A 21,135-nucleotide genomic window follows, 5' to 3' on the forward strand; every position below is an offset into this window, starting at 1 on the left:
TTTAATAAAAGGTTCCATTAAAATGCAGTGATAATCTGACTTTAAAAGGAATTTACACTTTTAAATAAGCTATATTTTAGACTATCCACTTCAAATTGAAATTCAAATAGCATCTAGTTACTGAGCTGCATTGCCATATGCATGTGAAGAACTAATGTATTTGCAGCTTCTTTACCACTGATAATTATATATCACAGGTAGTTTCAGTTTACACATTGCCTGAGCTAATGTCAAATTACATAATTGACAAATAATGCTGATTTGCGGTCAACTATTTAGTATCCATTGTTTATTGACCTTTATGTGTGCCAGTGTGGACTGATTACCCTTTTATGCATATGAAAGAGTAGACTGAAACTTTAGCTAGCAGGACTACCGAAAGAAAATACTGAGGCTTCTTCTGAAGGTATTCATTTTTCTCTGATACTGATTAGCTATTCACTTATTTTTTAAAATAATTCCCTTCCTCAATCTCACTTGTTCCTTTTTGTCCTTATGAATAGCAATGAAACTATATTGAGTCTGTTTAAAAGGTTAAAGCTCATCAGCTACTCCCTATAATGCCTAGATTAACTTCAGTCGGTATCTGTTCCTAGTTCAATTAAGATACATTTGTTCTGTTTTTAGCAGGAAATTATCACTAATCTGAAAACCCCCAAAGTTTCATCCTTGCGAAGAGGTGGAAGTAAAATTAAGCCAGTCGTTAACCTCCCCTGTTTTTCTTAGCTAAACTAGAAATTTAAGCTATAGGCTAAAAAAACCACCCCAAATTTAAAATAAAGGATATGCAGTATAACAAATTATTCAAAGGACATGTAGTCATTCAGTGCACAGGCATCAAATAAGCACTAATGGCAAGGACTTCCTGGAAACTAGAGTGTTCACTGTGGCTGAAAATTAGGCAAAAGCTCTCAAAAGCCTTTTCTACACAGGAAAAATACAGCCTTAAATAACTGCAAGAACCTTGTTATAACAATGAGTCTTCTCCTTGTGTGCTTGGAGCACTCCGTCTTGGAAGGACATAGCTCAAGCAAGAATGGCAAAAGGCTGCCTTTTGCTTAGAAGAAATCTAGTGTATTTTCAAATTATGATATTCAGAAAAGTAGCCCAGGAGAAGATAAGGAAAGAACTTGCATTTTCTGCTAGAAACTGATCAACAGCTTTGTAGGTACTAGAGTAGAGCCCTGCCTGCTTGGACGGGGACTGGTAAGCCAGAAAGGAAAGAGGAAAAACATGAACTTGGCAGGTTACAAAAAGAACAGTAAATCCAAAATGGGAGAGGAAAACTGCAATGTGTTCCTATTCCTCAGAAATTTCAAGATTTTCCCCTCAAAAAGTCTGTCTTGAGCAAGGATTCAAAGGTTAGATATCTCTCTTTCTGTTCGTTTAGATATCTCCCTCCTTCTGTTCTTCTACTCCCCCACCCCCTTTCAGAGTGAAAGTCCAGAAAAATAAAAATGTTTCTGGTCTATTTTGAGGCACGTGGATGGTTTTTGAGTACTTTTTTTCTAAAATCTTAAACATTGAAAAAAATGACATTTTAAACAAGAAAATTAATGCTCTTCATTAAAAATAATGCTGAAATGAATTAAATTTTTTAGGGTTTTTTGGTTTTTTTTTTAATGTCAGTGAATAAAACAGAATCTGACTCTTTGTCCTAAAAATCCTGATTCCTAATAAAGAACTCCTCAGCTGGATAACTACCATTTTTCTGTATTCATTTTCAGGAAAGGATTGCATAGCAGTTCACAAACACTGTATATGTTTCCTTGTAGTCATGCACGTAGATTTTAAGGGCAAGACATTGCAGTTCATACTAATTTGATGAGTGTTTACCCACATGAATGATTATATCCTCTCCAGAGCACTTTCATACAAAGATATGTGAAAACAGCTGTTGCACATCTACGCTTCTGCATAGGGAATTGTATAATGTTCTCTTCTTCTTTCTGTAAGGGTGCATACTATAGCCTGATTCTCAGCGATTTTACATAGTAATGTAAAAACCATAACAAGGAAAGCAATAACAAAATTGTATGCCAAAAATTCATGACAGTAAGTACCTAGGGTAATGTATTTACCATTGTCAAACTTTTTTTGTGAGCAGCGTTGAAAGACTGATAACTGCTTATGCAAAGATGGCACGAAGTAATAGTGAAGGCAAAGTGTTCAGCATAATGTGTGTGAGAATAAAGCTTACTGCCATAGAGACATCAGGAAGATTAATCTAAAGGTGGAGATGTAAGGTGAATTAGTTAGATCTCTGCATGGACAGTCTCAGTCTGAATTAAAATGCCTTTAATTAAATTTGCTTCAATTCACTTTAAAAACGAGTTGGAAAACTGAAATGTAACTTGCCAAAAGCAGCTGTCTTTGCGAAATTTCAGATAACAGATATGGATGCATGTGAAAACTGTTTGTCCCCTGAAATATGTTGCTCAAGATGTACATTATTTATTTATTTTCTTAAGCATGAGCTATGTTCCCTTGTAAATATTTATTGATTCAGAGTACCAGCTGCTTAAGAAATAAGGCTACCTTTTGCTACACCATGTTGCCTTAAGCTACACACTGAAGCACTAGTCAAGCTTTCTCTACCAGACCTTAATTCTGAGAGGGTTTTTAACCGCTTCATCTTTCCTTCCTTCCTTTTTTTTCCTGTTCAGAGCCATTCAGGGCTAAAGGCTATGGCCCTGCTGTGCTTTCTTCTGTATCTGTGTTTGAGCAGAGCAACACTGTGTGATCAGAGGTTTTCATCAACGCTGCTGGGTCTTGCAGGGTACAGTTTACTATATACTGGAATCTGTGTTCTCATGACCACTATAGCTCACCTGTCTCTTCCTAAAACTGTAAACGTTTCTAGGTTTGGATTTTTGTGTATATTTGGGGGTGTTTTTTCTTGTTTTGCTTTGGGTTTTTTGGGGGGCTTGGGGAATTTTTTTTTTGTTTTTTTTCCCTCGCAGTGTTTATTGAATAGTTTTACTCTCAACATGTTTCTCTCCACAGGAAGTAAGAAAAAAAAAACGGCCAAACTGGTCCTAATGTTGACTTCAGTATAGGTACTCAAAGGTGGCTCAGTCCCGTGACCATGAGTTACAAAGTGCAGCACGAGGACGCCGTTCTACTTGCATGGTGTCACCTATCAATATATGGAACAGTTGCCCTTTTTTTGCAAGATAGTGTCTAGCAAAATTTCTAAATGCCTTTTTCAAAATGCAGTGTCTACAGAGGTGGGAAGAGAAGAACAATCCGTCTGCCCGCAGTACAAGTACTTGTTTTACCTACTGCTCTCCTTTTTAATCAAACTTTGGTGGAAAACCTTATCCAGTTTAATAAGGATTGTTCTTCAATTTAATTATTCACTTTTGGGCTATTCGGGGGAAACTCTCACATGTAAAAATAAGCTGGATGGGGAAGAAAGGAAGAAAAATGTTCCAACGGGAGTATCTATTAACGGCCTTGCTAAAGAAGCTTGACTTAGCATTGCTGTTACTTACAACTCATGGCAATTTATAAGTGTTTAATTAGTCACTGGAGGGAGCCAAGATTATTCAAAGCAACAAACATAAGCATGTGTAAAAGGTGCCCTTTGTCATGAGTCCTGATGGAAAGAATGCTGAGCTCTAAAATCTCCTTTTACAGGGCTAGAAGTAGGTATATCTCAAGGTTAAAAAGTGCTCATGAAGCAGTTATAAGAAAAGTACTTATTAACGGAGAGGGAAGTGAATTTGGAATTTTTTTTGGAGAGGGAGCAACACATCTGGAAATGAGGTTCTATTTAAATAAATTATCAATATTTATCTTAAGGAGGTGCTTATTACTTATTGTCTCGGACACTACTAAGGAAATTATTTTTGCTAGAGAGCTAGGCTTTGTGTGTCTTATGCCTGTAAGGAAGCATCAGACACAATATCCACAACTAGCCAGCAAGAAGCCAGGAAGAAGACCTGTCACAGAAGCAGGGCTCCCTACAGCTTTGTTTCATCATGAATTATTGTTTGATTTGTTTCCGCCTTCCCTTTGGAAGGCTGTGTCTCCGGAGTGAACTCCAGAGAGAGTGAAATTTAACTCTATTACAGAGTGCTGTGACTTGAAATAACAGCACTGATTCCAGCAATACCGTACTGCAGTGTGAGTGGATGACATTGAAGAAGGTAGGCTGTTAAAATAGCTGTCTAGTGCAGATAAAGCATTCCCAAGCTGTGTTCTGGCACACGAATTTTCAGCCCTAGCTGGACACAGGGGGATCAGCTGCAGAAGAATATCACAGCCGCTTGCGCTCTGCTGAACTGCTGTAAGGGGGTATCAGAACTGAGGTGTGGTGCTCCTGTCATAAAGAGAGATGTCAAAACAAAAGGTCAGAACAACCACAGGCTGAGAAAGAGTGGACTAATGTTGAATACATGCTGATTTTCTGTATAAGTACTCTGTATTTTCAATGAGGCATCTCTTCCATATCTGCAGGACCACGATGACTGAAGTATTCCAGGACTACCAAACGTTTCCTCACTTTGTCTAATCCTCTGAGGAACAAAGGTCTATATATATTGTTAACGGATCCAGGTGATGAAATCTTTGCCCACCTGAAATCAGTGGGAGTTCTGATATTAACTTTAAAATAAACCTCTTCCTTCTTTTTGCTATTTCTCCTTCCTCTCTCCAAAGCTCCGAAGACAATAGATGTAACTACCAGCAAAGACATTTATTTGTCCTCCCAGAAACCCATTCTTTGAATTCTCTTTAGCTGTGGCTAATCCCGCAGAATAGCTGATGGTAAATCAGCTATTGAATTCATACCTCAGGTATTTTCCCTTACAACAATTTGTTCATAATTCCATAAGTCTAGGGTACTAGTGAATGAACATCGTGGACAATACTGCCTCATCCTTTCTTCACACACCTTTATCCATGTCTATCCATCTGCGACAAACTTTCTGCCAGACTGCACTGAGGGCATTTCTCTACTTTTTATTTGTAATGCAGCTGGCATAATGGGATGTTAGTTTATGATTACCCGGTCATGACGTAACTCTTAGGGAGAATACCACCATATGTTTGCTCTGTTCTTATTCTCTTCCGTTCATTTCTGCTATACTTCTTTACCGGGTTTGGAGGTAGAATTAGGTGAACGTTGTTCTAAACAAATACTGCTCCTCTTATACTCCGACATATTGCTCCTTCTGTGAGCTGCCATCACACTAATAGCAATTTCCATATATGAAGGACGTTTTTCTTGATCTTGTATTCAAACCGCTTATTGGCAGGAAATGTGCTTCCAACAGTTGTGCACAAGTAGCTCAGTGCTACTTGAATTTTCTTACCTCCAACAGAATGCTGCTCAGAAATCTTTTGCTACATGAATTAAATGGAGTAATGAAATGCCCATTTAGCTTGTTGAAGTGCATTAGAAAAGGATATAATTTGTGGATGACTTTTCACTGGATCGTTTCTTAACTATCAACTTCAAAACTTAAGTGTTGAAAAGTTTAGTTCATTCCAGTTCAATGAATGACATGACTCATGACAGAGTGTGTGTGTTTCTCCACGGTATGCTGGAAAACTTTTAAGACTTGGCAGGCTCAGTCAGGTTATAGAAATATTTATAGCTAGGGTTTCACACACTACGCAATCACACATTCCAGTTCAATCAGAAAGACATATCCTCCCACGAGTAGAAAACATTTTTTTGAAAGCGTTAAGTAGTAAATGCTCTGAACTATATACCTGAAAATCCAAGTCTTTATCTAGGAGATCTGCAGATGTAGCATTTTTCGAGATATTATTTTATTACTGAGGACTCTGGAGCTGTCCCCTAATATCTTGAACTCTGAATGACTGATACATGAAATGGTGTCAAGTGGTCAGCACTGCTTATAAGGATAATTCAGCTGAAAATGAGGCTTTTGGAAGGGATGCATGTCAGGTACTGTTAAGGTTGTGCTAGAACTTGCAGTCATAACTAAACAACAACAAAAAATTATTGATAGACTATTCTGCAGATAGTATCCACTATAGTTATTCTACATTAGCTGGATGTTGGAACCAGAGCCTCAAACACATTTTCAGAGCGAGCGAGAATTATTTCTTAGATTAAGCATCATCAGTGTTTCTAAGCTCATGAAAGTCTCCTCTACATATACTGTGATTCGAACCTTAACACTGTAGAGCCTGGACATCTGTGATATGCAGTTACATGACACTGCTGATAGTCATATGACACACTCCCATCAAACATTGATTTTTTCTGTTTTATCACTTTTGTGGAGATCTCTGAGTTTGTGCAGAATAGCGTTTTATCCTTTCTAGGAGTGAGCGTAGCCAGAAGTGAAGTTAATGAGTGCTTGCTTCTGTGCTTGCTTTGGAAGAGGCAGGATGAGATGCAGAGACCCAGCTTCAAACAGTTGCTTAGGAGGGTCCTGTGAGTTACAACCGGTTCCTCATAAAAGTGTCCCTTGTGTTACGCACCTTCCACTTTGCTCCAGGAATCATCATTACAGAGGAGCTCTCAGACCATGCTTATCACCAAGTTTTCAGAAACTGGTGGGATATTTTGGGCCCAAGCTACTCAACTTTCCTGGGATACTTCTCAACCCTGAAACTTGGATCTCACTTTTGTAAGTTAGCATATAAAAAGAGGGTTTATTGTGTGGGCTAAGGAAAGCAGCCCTTAAAATGCTGTCTTGGCATTCACTCTGATTAGTCCTTGCTTTCACTAGTGAATATAGTTAATCATGTATGCTCTCGGTGAGCAGAATTTCTATCTGATATGCTTTATGCTCCTTGTCAGGTGGAGCAATAGAAATTATAAAGAGTGAAATCGATTGCTGACTAAGTTCTTGTTTTCTGAAAGTGGGGGGCAACTCCGTATTCTGCAGAATAATTCAAAAGGGTAAGAGTGGTGCTAACAGCCATCGTTTCATATGAATTACATTTCTAACTGATCCAGTGACTAATATTTGTTACTTTCTCTGAGTTGGATTCTGTGCTGTTGGAAAAAATCTGCAGTCATGCATTCTGTTTTCATCAGCCTTTGAAGATTTGAGAACAAAACTGAGAAATAAACTGAGAAATAGAATGGTTCCAAAGACACCTTTGAATAACATCTTCTTTAGGGGTAAGTGTAGCCACATACAATTAAAAAGAGGAGAGTGCATAAATGAGATATTGAGACCGTGCAATTAAAACTGGAAAATCCAGGAAATGCAAAGGTTAAAGTACTGATTCGTCGTTGTCTTGCATCTCCTACTGTCACTTAAGTTTGTTCAAAGAGGATGTCAGACTTCTGTTAATCAACCAGCAGCATTGGCATCCATTTTATCCTCTTATTGAAATAATGAAGCAGTTGCATATATTTCTTTTACAAGATTAAATAGTCTCTAAGGTGGATAGTTCTGCTTCCTCCCTGGAACGTGGAAGTTCTGCGAATTTCAAAAGTTTAGAATTGGAGGCAGTTTAACTATCTTTCAAGCAGACAAATCTTATTCTTGAAAAAGAATCAAAGACACAACATTTCAGAAAAAAAGAAATAGAAAATCAAGGTCAGCTGCTCATGCTGTTGAAAACAATGCCAAAATGTCCACTGACTACAACAGAAGCAAAAGTGGACCTTATAGAACAATCGTTTTCTCCTAGGAACACATTATAACAAAGAACAAGCAACAGTGCTTGAAAGTAAGCTTCAAATTTCTGAAAGAATAAAGAAGGGGCAAGTTTAAAAAGGACTTACAGCTTCTTATTTGGCTTTTCTATTGTGCTTCTGTACTACTTTTATTCCCTACAGCAAGCCAGGAAGAATTCATGAATATTGAAGGTCTCCAGTTTGTTACTAAAAAAATACACACACATAATCCTCATTTTTTCAGTGAAGGATCCAAGCCATGCAGATGCATGCAAACTAAATCAATTCCTTAAAGATTGCATGCTTAAACATAGATAGCATGATATCTATTTTAATGTGAAGAGGAGACAAGCATTTACTTAGCTTGAAAGAATGTTTATTTGATATGGCACAGTGGGTTTTTCCGTAGCATTCATATTTGTTTCTGAAAATGGAAATCTAGCCTCACAGAAGCCAACAAGGGAAGAAAAAACTTTTTCTTGCAAGGGCGAGAGCAGGAAGATGAAATATAGTATGTGTAAATGTCTCCTAAAAATAAAGAGTTGTGGAGTAAAAGAAAACATGACCGAAATTCTATTTTCACTGACAATTTTCTATTTTCGTTATTTAAACACCACATATTCCCATTCTTTTCATGGTGTAATTAACACTGACATTTAAAAAATCTTCTGAAAATTGTAAACAGCTGCTTATAGGACAAAAATACTTCTGCCTTCCAGAAACACAAATACGTATGAGAACAAACAAAAGGCCATACTAGAGCAAGCTGACATCTAATCAAAATATTGAACAGTAGCAGTCTATAAAACGTTTAAACACAGGAAATAAAGAGGTAAGTTTTCCTGTTTATCCTTATCAAAGCCTATGATCTATGCTCAAATTCTGTACTCAGATACTTCCTGAGCCAAATATGTGTTTGTATTGGTACAGCTTTTGGTTGATTTTTTATCGATTTTTTGAATACCTTGCAACTCATATAAATATTCTGGCTACCACAGCACCCTGTGAAAGTGAACTTATATGTTAACCACTGTCTCTGTTTTGTGCCTGTCACATGCTAGCCTCATATTCCTCATATAAGGTAAGACATTGGACAACCCCCAGCCTATCTTTTCCTTTCTGGTCACAGTTATATAGGCCTCTGTCATACATTTCCTCAGCTGTCTTCCTTTCAGTTACTCTTCCTACATGCTTTAGATTATTGTTTCCCTTTTCCTGGCCTACTGCATGCTTTTGAGAAGTAGGTATCAAAACTGTACTCGACATTCAAACTGCATCATGGACTTTTATAGTGTCAAAGTGATGTTCAGTGATATATTATTTTCCTAATAGTTTCTGACCTTTCTTTTGTTTCTCAGCTCCCTCCACCTGAGCACTAAACTGTATTTTCACGGAACTAGCTATTTGAATGACCATCTCAGTACCCATCACTATGCATACAAAGCTATGTGTCTCCTTCCCCACATGAATCCCTCCTCTTTTAGCTATGTTGAATTTCCTTACCTGGTCCCTAAAACATAAATCTTTGGAGGTCTTTCCTCAGTTATTTACAACTGGTCTTCAGCTTGCTATTTTGAATGGCTTTGAATCATTAGCAAACTTTACCACCTCTTCCAGACCATTATTAATGCTAAACGCTGTGTCCTATGTAGGGATTGAGCCCATCATGCTAAGCCCATGATTCACCCTTTTTTCCAAATGTATTTATGCAAGATTTGGACAGTGGGATTGAGGCTATGATTCTGAACTAACTGAGCTTCTTTATATGTTCCTAAATGTATCTCTGAAACAGAAAATACTGAGGGAGAGGACAAATCTGCTCTACTGACATTAATCAGAGAAATGTTTGGTATATTGCAAAAAAGCTAACTTGTTATTCATACCAATTTGCACCGATACAACTACGAAATGCCTGAGTATCTGAAGGAACGGTGCTGAGACAAACACTTTAATGTGACACAAGATGTCCAGAATCAGCAATAATGCACCATACTGCTCCTGGATGGTGCTGAGCATGCGGCATCAGAGCTATCAGCAGATGCTTTATTATTCCAGGCATCCAGCTTCATACTTTGCCTGGAAATCTTAGGTTGTTGAAGTCAATGAGAGTTTTATGTTGATGAGTAAAATGTAAACAGTTCCTTGCACACTGCAAAGGATATTCTAATGATGATTTCTGGATGTTTTCAGTCTATTATCTACAGACTTTCTCTGTAGGACTCAAATGTTGTTCTGCTCATACGCTGTGTCCCTTTATGGAAAATTAATGAGGCTATGAAAATGGATTTTAAAGTATACATCATTTGCTGTAGGTAGCTAATGAGCAAGGGAAGAAAACCATATTTTTCCTTCTTAAATGCTATCTTCTTTCTGTCGAAATCATCTTTTGTTAATAAATCCTAATTCAAGGTGTTCCCTGTATTCTTCAAAGACCATTCTACAAATGCAAAAAAGTCAGACATATTTGAACACAGGCATGCAGATGTTTTAATATGTATATATGTATATGTGTATATATATATTTTTTTCAAACATGTATACGTATAAATTCTGTGTGTGTCTGTGTGTCTGTGTGTCTGTGTATGTGTGTGTGTATTTGGCTGGACTCAAACTACCATATCTAGTGATAGACATGGTAGACGTGAAGATAGACATCTTCAGTAAGATGAGGCATGATGTTGATGTTTAGTAATTGTAAAGCACATGCATATTGCTGCACTGTAAGACAATAAGTTCCTTTCAGCTTCATAAATTAATAGAGAAAACAAATGTGCTGCTGAGATAAAGAAATTATCATGAAAGCCTGAGAAGCTAATAGCAAAAAGAATGCTTCTAGATAGATCTACTATATTCCACATTGCAACAGTCTTTGGAATAACCTAGAGCACTCGGTGAAGTCTGGTTATGAATATAAAGCCATGCGCATTAAAGAAATGCACTGCTGCTGGGTGTAATATTGTTATGCAGAGAATTGCATGGAGTAGAGAAATTAGTTCTATGTTTCCTTGAATTTTTTGTCGTGGTTAAGGTGTTTTGGATATATTCTTATAAATTCTGGCAGCCTTACTTACTTAGTGCTTTGAAAGGTCTGCAGAGTTCTACTAGTAGGGATTAATTTACTGTGTCACAGTCTGGGCTAGGTATAGACAGAATCACATGACTATTATCACTATGAAGGATTTTTTCTCACTGTTTACCAGTAGCCTGAGTCAAGAACAATCAAAGAAATTGCCTGCCACTAAAAAGATGCACTGAATCAAGGTTTCTTCCTTTTCAGGTTTCATATTCCTGCACACTGTACTTTTGAAGTGCAAAGAATGGCAAGGTCTCAGCACCTCAGTGCTGAATTTTATTGACTTACGCCTACACAGCTTTCTACCACTCAGAGATATGTTGGCAAGAACAACAACATACCCTGAGGGCTATAACTTTTCAAATCAGAGAAATGTATATTCTCTTAAGGTCAGCTAAAGTGAAGGATGGAAAAGGCAATATGTGGGTTTGAGGGGTTTATGGTCTTCCTTATCTAGCTGATCTTAACCATATTGTGAACAATAATATTTCACCTTGGCATTGTATAAAGTAAACAGTTCACATCTGGTCAAAATATTTGTTGTTTATTGGGAAAAAAAAGAAAAAGTAGAATATTTTGTGAAGGAGTTGCCTTGGGTCCCTTGGAAAGGGACTGTCTCTGGAGTCACAGTAACCTCCGAAGAATGAAAAACTCCTTCCAAGTGTTATGTGCTCAATAAGAAGGGTAGGAAGAGGAATTTTTTGAAGTTTCTGTGGATGGAACTCAATGGAGATATTTTCTGATGCAAATACCATTTTGAGCAATGTAGTAACTGGGCTACTCCACTCTCTTACATGATAAGAGGATAAAAGTATGCTGCTGCCAGAGACATTGACTTTCTTCCTTCCTCTTGCCTATTTATGCCTTCATTGTCACTAGTGGTAAAACAGACACAGAGAACTATTTGACTGAAAGTTAATCTGTCTTTTCTGGCCAGGCCAATTTTCAGTCAGCTCACTTTTCCTGATATAGCTCTTTAACGAGCCACGCAAACTCTAATGCTGGTTAAGGGTAGGGGTAGAAATGAGAGATTGAAAGTAATGAGCTTTTTTTCCGTAACCAGATAAAATAGTCTTTGGGGTTGTATCCAAGCCCTAGACCATCTCTAACATAATTTGATTTTATGCGATGTGCACAGCTATCTGTGGAAAGAGATTACAGCCTACTGTTTTTTTTAAATATCTTTTTCCTTACCTAAATAAGAACTATGAAGTGAGAGATCACCGTAGAACCTAAATTTATTCAGTTTCTGTCTTCTGAATATTTTTTTCCAGGTGAGAATGTTCTTGAAGACAGTTAATTCTCACAATTATCTTGCCAAAAAAAAAAAAAAAAAGAACGAACCCCCCCAGATACAGTCAAAATGACTGTAGCTATTACAGAAAAATCTGTAGAATATACTCAGAGCATATAAATGCTCAAGAAAGGTGCCAAGTTGCCAGTTTGTGAGAATGAGACGTAGGTTCTTTGGTGCATCCTGGATTCCAATAAACTATGCAGAGATTTCACTGTGTCAAGGGAGCAATTTCTCCAACTGTCTGAAACAGGAGATAAAAATAAAGCAGATGTTTTCTGAGTAGAATTAAGACCAGGAGATACATAAGCAAAGATTTAAATAATTTCTTTCTCATTTTTATGACACGTTTGTGAATTATCTGCATTATGCATTTGTAAGTAGAGGGCAGAACAGATGGTGGAGGTTTAGGCTTAAAAAACTAAAGAAAATATTTATTTTCAAAAGCAGTGATGCCAAGGATTTATTTACTGCATCAGAAAGGTTTTTCTCTCATTTCTATAACGGAAGTTTTGCTCCACTGACATTAAATTGTAATGAAGTGAGACCTAATGGCATGTCTATACTTAAAATTGATTGTGCATTTTATGTATCTACTCTTAATGATCATTATTTTCTGATGAAAATACGTTCACAATGATAAATATGTTTGCAATGAAAATCACAGCCACTACACATCAATGCCATGTTTTAAATTGACTAGTCAACATTCTGGTCAGAAATCCCAAGGTCCATTGATTCAAAGTTATGCGGTAGTCATTCTGGAGGCTCTCACATCATGAGTGAAGGAAAGTCGGGTGCTCATCAGGAACAGATTGACTAATGGGAATTATATTGTTTGACCCCTTTCAACCGCTTTTTTTCCGTTAGTGAGGGCCATGTTGAAAATGTTGACCTACAGAAAAAGTTAAACATTGATAACTTCTAGAAGGCTGCAAAGATAACATTAGTGCAGACAAGACTAGAGGCATTCTGTGATTTGTGTTAATAAGAGTATCTGAGGATGGAGAAGGAGAAGGAGGAGAAAGAAGGAGGACAACGATGACAACAGTGATGATGGCAAGGACAAAGAGAAGAAGAATAAGAAAGCAGTGGCGTGTTATTATATATCATTTAGAGGAGTTTAACTCAGATTGACTTAGGGCTTAGCCAGCTGTTGCAGACAGGAGTACTGCAGTTTAACTGCAAGCTGTCCTTGGTGGTAACCGAGATCCAGAGTGTGAAAACCTGTGCATACTTTATCTGGTGCTACAGCAACTGGTTACCTACGTGATTCCTCATCAGACCTGACCGCTACTGACAGAAAGCGCACCAGTTCACAACTGCTATAGTGAACATCAATTGACTACCATAAGCGAATCAGATAAAATCATTGAAATGGTGCGTTTTTTTTAATTTCTATTATAATATATCATGCTCCTATGTCATACATTCCCACGTATTATGAACAGAGATCTCAATGGATAATCAACATCCTGGACAGCAGAGTTATCAGGTTTTTCAGGAGCTGACACAGAGGTACAGCTGATACTCAAGAAGAAGATGAATCACTTCCGTAGTATGTCCTCAAGTCATAGCCCAGAACTTTAGACCATAATCCTTATTCCACTGAAGCAGGGCAAGATACAATGGCTGAAAGAGGACTATATCATCTTCCGATGATATATTGAGCTCTAAATCATAGTCAGGTGTACCTTTTTAACCGGAAGGGTGGATTTAGCACTATGAAAATATCAAAGCAATTAGAGCATTTTGCAAACAAGAGCAGTCTTCTAATAAATAGTGCATCCTTTTATGAGAACTGTGCTTTAGTCAAACAAACACTATAAAGATGAAAATTAATTAAAATGTAATGGCCTCTGATATCTAGGAAATAATACTAATTCCATTCTGGCTATAATCTGTGAAGGAGTCTGTAATAAAATTTTCAGTGTCATAAGGCTGGTCCTAGTGCCTTTGACTGTCCCAGTAACATTATAGTGTTAGTCCCCAAAAAACAGATTTACCTTTATAAATATGCATCACGCTTAGTGGAACTTTTTATTGCACCTAAATGTGTACACTGAGAAATCTAATACTTTTAGGAAACTTTTATGATATTCTTGGTTTTGTATTCACAATTAAGAAGCTAAACACAGGCACAGATAACACTGAAAAAGGAGTAGAATTGCTGGCCAAGATCCCGAAGCAGATTCAACCATTAAGGATAAAATAATAGTATTTTGAAGGTATGTGCTCAGTTTGGGTGGCATTGTTTTATTTCCAAAATTTTCATCTCCTTCTGTGATGATTCCTAAGAAAATTATCTAAATTCATAGTCTGAGCAGGTTTTTAATGACATTTAAAAGAGTAGAGGCACAGTTTCACTTCTCTGTGTTGTTAGCTTTATTACAGGAGTATATTTCACAGAAGAATGGCTCTAAAATATAGCTCTAGGTCATATTAAATAAGTAGGCAGAGGGGCATAGCTTATCATAATTTATCATAAAGTTTTTCCTGTAAAGGAAGATATACAGTTGTTGAACAAAAAGCATTTGGCTGTGAAATGGGCTGTAAAGTCACCTGACTATTGTTTGCCAAGTCTGAAATTAAAATGCTCCTTTCACTGTAGTAGCTAAGAAGTACACAGTGTGCAAATCCAGAGACTACAAAAATAAATTCAAGATGTATGCCCAAGATATATTTCAATTTTTGACTGTGTAATGTGAGGGCCATACAATGTGAAAGGTAACTATCTCTACTACAACTATTACAAAGAAATAAACAATTTCAAATTTGAGAAAAAAAAATTGAACATATATGAAACTAATGCCTTGTCCATTGTGAATAAAGCTACCTTACAAACTTTAGAAATGTAGGTAAGTAATACAGCTTCTCACTCCCTGCCCCAACATATGCTCATACTTATTCACACTTGGATTTGAGGCCACGTCTAGTGTGAGCTTCTTTCACTGACATAAGGGTGGTATGTAGACAAAACGTTTTTGTCCATACACAGGGATTTTGTTCTACAGCTCAGCAGGGCATGTGGCTGGCTTGATGCCTCCACTGTCCATTTCATCCACCACCTTCTCTTCATTTTATTGTCAGAAGGGACTTTGCAAATGCTTCCTAATCTGCTTTGGCAAAATCAGCCTAGTTAGATTAAATCTCCTCTTTTGTTGGTTTGGAGCCAGCCTAGCTGACCCTGCCTGTAGCAGACTGTGGAGAGTTCATATGATCCCTCCAGCTGGCAACATGGTGGGGATCACAAACTCCACCAGAACAGCAATGACAAGCAGTCTGGGGACAATTACATATAAAACTGCACCATCTGTTTGTTCTGTAAACATCTGTCTGCAAACTGTACGAGTAGTGATTTGGTGTAATAAAAACACACTTCACAAGCAATGTCCTCTTGTGCATCTACGCTCTTCAGCATGTCTTCTGGCACAGCCCACTGAGTCACATATTAGTACATGTGTTGCGTACAAAGAGACATAACTAACTGTATCAGTATAGTGCTTGATTTACCTTTATATTTTCCCCTGTGTTCAGCGGTATGGCTTGATAGTGACATCAAAGTCATGGCACAGCCCTTACAGTAAATATAGTGGGACAGGTAAAGAGTGTACATGCATAGTTTGGGATGCAGTCCTCTGTGCACAAATCACTTGAAAACTTACATAGTTCTATGGATTTTTCACCTATGCACATAGTATTTCGGGCAACATGTGAAGTCATAAAATTGTTATGGAAACAGAAATAATTGCAGAAACCTGAAATTAAGAGGTGCTAATCAAATGATTGCTCTGATCTTAGACGTCTAGTTCCTTTCTTAGTCTTTTGTATAACTAATTTTAAAGATAAGCATGAAATAATACTTAGTTTATGAATGATTTTCTTTCTCCGATAGAAAGGAAAAAAAAGACAAATGCCTTTTTAAATCTGTTTTAAAGAGTAAAATAATTTTTTTGAAAAGTTTAAAAATAAAAAATCCACTCTTGAAATTTAGCAAAACCTTAGGCTCGAGTAAGTCTCCTGCCAGTCATTTTGGAGATGTGCACAACTTTTGTGACGCAATTTGAACTTCATGTGTGTTGTGATACTAGATTTTACAAAGTGTAGAATCCTTAGGTTTAACAGTTATTTCATATATTCATTTTTCATTGAATATTGAATCTCATTTAATATTTTAAGGAGATCATGGTTCCCAGTCAGAGGAAAACTTTAAGCCAGCAAGGCTGCACATCTTGCTTTATGAGCTACTGAGTTGTCTCCAGATGAGGACCGCAACAGCAACAGAATGGAAGTGGGGCAACACATTCACTTTGCGAAAAAAGTCTGCTGCTTGAGACAAGCTGACTAGTTTTGCCAAATGCCAGCTAGGAGACTGCAGGTTTACAAATCTCAGTTAGCAGAGCTCTGAAGCATTTTGTGGCAGCCATATCCAGGTGAGCCTGTTTGTCCCTGGTTTGAACTGTATTTTCCCTGCAAAAGTGAAACAGCAATTTGTGACAAAAGGTCTTGATTAGAAGGCAATATGTAATTTTTTTCCCATTGATAGAATAAAATAAGATTGTATTTCTCTTCCCTCAACTTGTTTCCAAGCATTCTGCATAGCAATTGAAGAAGGAGGGAAAAAATAAATGGTTAAAAAAAAGACTATTTATGTGGTCTTGCTTTTTTTTTTTTTAATTGGGAGGCTGTTGCACTCAGAATAACGTGAATTACATTGTTCGTATTTGTGTACGTTATTTGCATTCTAAATCCGATAGGATTACTCAAACACAAAATTGGCATCTAAATAAATTATGATTTTTGCCTTATATGACACTCAGCAACAGTGATTGATTGCATACATAGAACTATATTATATCTTTTGCAGGATATCTATTCACAAGTTTATGCTTGCCTATTTCATCACAAGCAGGTTATCCACTCTTTGAAGACAATTTCCCCTACCTAAATTTTCAAGTTTTTTCTACTAAAAATGTGATACAAAAAGATCTAGGAATCAATCCTTCATATTTCAACATAAATTTAAAATTTATTTCTAAATGAATAACCCATATTGGGACAATTTTTCATTACTTTGTAATTAAGTGAAAAACATGTTATGCTTTGCTAACTTTACTATTTTAAATGTGTAAATACTAAAAATAACTCAGCTGATCTTTCTATAAAGAATGTCCCCCTCTAGATTCTTTCTCTTCATATATTTCTAGTTCTTAATAGTGCATTAGAATTTCTGCTTTTTAGAGGGAATCTTGCTGTGTCAGTCACTGAAAAAATAACAAAATATTGTCAGGAGAGATATAGCTGGCTTATTTCCATTTGAATCTAGTGTTCTGAGTGAAAATACATCACCTCAATATTAAATATACACCAAAAATAATAGTTATTGAAGGAAGACAAAGGCTAAATTGGTCCATTTGGCATTAATCAAAGTCCAAATAACCAAAGGAGCATAAGGGACCTCTTCTGAACTCATTTATGGCATACCAGCATGGGAACTGGTTCAGAAGTGGCTGGCCATTGACCATCATGGTTTATCATATCCAGTTCATCACCATCATGGATGTAAACCATTCATTTTCTCAAGTTTAATTTGAAGGATGCTTTTGAAAATAATACGTAATGCTAGTATTCTTTAACACTATGCATTTATATGGCAGTCTAGCTGGAAAAAAAAAAATCTGTTCTTGGAAAGAATGTGGCAATATGATTCTTTTCTCTTCACTGAAGAGTCAGCATGCCTGAAATTTTGTGAGGAAAAGACAATCAAATGGATTTTTTTTTTTTCTTAACATAAAGTGAATATAGCGCTAGATTGCCTCTGTAAGTAGAGAGGTAATACTGTAAAAGGTACAGTATATTTTAATTTTTACTGACTGCAGACCTGCCTTCAGGTGAAGTTAGCTAATCTATATCTGTTTATACCAGCTGAAGATATTGGACATTTGGGCTGTCTGACTAATGCTGTATACAGTCACTCATTACTTTCTTAGTCACATATCTACTGTTTGTTCATGTGCTGCCAGATACCATCGTGTTTCAGTGTCATTACTCACAGAAGGTTTAAATTCCATGATCAATCTTCCTTTGCCTTCTTAACGGAGACTCTGAACAGCCCTACGAATTGGCACAGTACTTCCCTGTCATCTTGTCAGACTATTACAAAATATTATGAGGCTGCAATTTTATTTTCTATAGGAGACAAAGGAACCTTTATATTGATTTTATTTAATAGATTTTTAGATTTTTACTATTTACTGCACCAATACTGGCTCATGAGCCGGTTGCAGATTAACAAATAGAGCCATACAATAATTTAGGTTGGAAGGGACGTCAGGAGGTCACCTAGTCCGAGATGTTCATCCATCTAGATGGCCTCCAGGGGTCCCTTTGAAGTAAGGCTAACTTACTTATATCAGGTTGCTCTAGGTTTTGCCCAGTCAAGGTTGGAGCATCTCCAGAGATGGAGACCTGCAGCCTATCCACTCTCAGTTAGAACAAAATGGTGATTTTTTTTTCTCTCTTTATTTGCAATTAGAATGTCTTTTCCTGTAAATTGTGACATTTACCTCTTATCTTTTCACCATACACTGCTGGGAAGGTCTGGTTCTGTCTGCTCAAAACTACACTTCTTTAGGATCCCTTTAACAAGTCTTCAGTTAGATTTCCCCTTCACACCCTCTTCCCCAGGGTGAAGAAACCCAGCTCCCACAGCTTCCCCTTGCCTGTCAAGTGCTGCAGTCCCCTCACTAGCTGCTGGCTGTCAGCTGGACATTTACGATATGCCTTTACCAGAGAAAGAGCGTTTCAGCAAAATGGGAAATAGTTTAGGGGAGTTGGGAGATTAATAACATGCTATAAACTTAGAGTCCTAACATACCAATAAGAGATGTTAGCTCAGAGGAATACAACCTTGCTCTGTTTCCTAGACTCATTGCACTCTCAAGTTTTCAGGCTGTTATGCACATGTTCTTTGCAATGTGGAGGTTTAGATTTACATCTTTCCGCATTTAATACACTACAGTGAAACTACTAGGAGCTAAGCTGTTCTCTAATTCAACATTTTTAATTATATCTACTGTTCATTCTTTCAGACTGTTCTCTTTCTCTTCGAGGAGAAAGAGAAATTTTTCCCTTTAACACAACGACAGCTTGTGCTGATTAAAAAAAAAAAAACCTACTTGAAAAAAAAATGGCTAAAAAATAGTGTAAGAAATAGTGTAAGAAAAAATTGGGCATGCCAATAGAAAAGTCAAGGAGAAGAAAATAAACTAACAGTTATTCACAGTTCAGTTCTTAAGTCCATTTAAACTAATCTTCCTCTTACTTAATGAAGTATAGACAGAAATTACACAACTAAAGTCAATGAAGTTATGGGACTGTAAGAATAAAGAGAATAAGGATTACTGTGTAGAGTTAAAGAAGAAAACAACTGACGTTTTACTAGAGAAATTTCGCATTGAAAGCAGAAAAAGAAAAAAAAGAAAGAAAGAAACAGCTGTTTGCAAGCATCCTGATGTTTCAGCCTGGTGAGCGGACAGGAAGCTGGAATATTTTCTTTTGTTTTGTTTGTTACATAGATGTCTGAAGCTGTTTGGGCACGATAGAGCCTGGATCAAGGAACACCTGTTCTTGGGTAGCCCTAAAGAGAGGCACATGCAACACTTGCACACCGCATTGTGTTACGGTGGTGCTTTGCTGCCCATGGCAGGAGAGATGTGAGGAGCAATTCTACGGTTGCTTTCACGTGTCTTCCCACTCAATTTCAGAGCACAGCTGCTGTAAAAACGGACTATTTGTGCTACTGTAGCTAACTGCAAAACAGCCCAATTACCTCTGTCATTATTGTTTATTTTCACACTATTTTAGAGATATCAAATGCTTGCTGGGAGCAATTTGTGAATGTACTGTTTGTTATCTGTGACTGAAAAGACATAAGGGAGGTTCACCAATAGCCATCTTGCAATTTATGACAGCTGATAGTCTCTAACACATGTGATCAGAAAACTCTGATATTTTTGGGAAGGTTAGATGAGAAGGGTTAATGTGAAAGGGGGCAAAAACGTACATAAGAGTTATAGATAATAGCATCAAAAAGTATGATACAAAGGTTAGAAAGAAAGGAGGAAAAATATGTTACTATGAGAAGAGAAAGAATAACCAAAAGAGGAGCCTAGACAGGCACCCTGATTGCAGGATGAAAATCTGAATTCGTAGCACAGCTTAGAAATTAGTGATATGAAGAAATAAGAGGAGAAATGAACTACAAGACAAAGTGAAATTTGATGGTGCAGCAGAGTTTGCCTGAAGAGTCTAAATTAGCGAGCATTGCAGAAAATTAAACACAAGACTGTAAATGCACCAGTTCAGAATTTTAGGTATATCAGAAAATGGTGCAGCTCTATGAAAACGGGAAATGCAATTCCTGCAGTTCCAAAGCAACTCTTACTCCTATGAAAATTAATGACTGAATTAAAAAGCATAAAAAATCATGCTTTAATACTGAAAGCACTGATATGGATGCACATTTTGGATTCTGGGGAGGATGCATCAATAAAATATGTATGTGGCATAGCAGAGCTTAACTCAAAGGCAAATTTAGCAAATTAATGACAAGAAAATCTATCTGGTCAAAATTACCCTTAACCATATGAAGTTGCATTTACCTGAACTATATGTTGTTAAATTTGACCCACTGAATGGGTAGCCCCCTGTAGCTCTCCAAATTCTAGTTGACCATAATATCTGCAGTGACTGTATAGATTTTTCTGGCTTCATAGCTGTTTTGCTCTGTAGCTGTCTTGCCCAGCAAAGATGGAGAGTTATTTCTTACATAATCTGATTTAAGTAAGATAGTGTCTGCTCAGCTCTAATTCAACTAAACTTTATTTCTTCTTCGTATTCCAGTTTCACCAGGCAGAACAGTTCAATACAACTATACAAACATAAACTTCTTCCCCCTTTCACTGACTATGAAGGAATAAAGAGCTATTGTTTAGAGATCCCTTAAGATATCCCCAGTGGTGTAAAGAGACAAAAGAATACTGAAACAAAAATTAAAAAATATGGTAGGCTTTGATGCCTGGAGTTGGTAGTGACCTGTATAGAATGACACCACCTTAAGTTTCTGCATGGCTGCTCCTTAAGGAAAAA

Source organism: Struthio camelus, chromosome Z (assembly GCF_040807025.1).
Source record: "Struthio camelus isolate bStrCam1 chromosome Z, bStrCam1.hap1, whole genome shotgun sequence".
Classification (NCBI taxonomy): domain Eukaryota; kingdom Metazoa; phylum Chordata; class Aves; order Struthioniformes; family Struthionidae; genus Struthio; species Struthio camelus.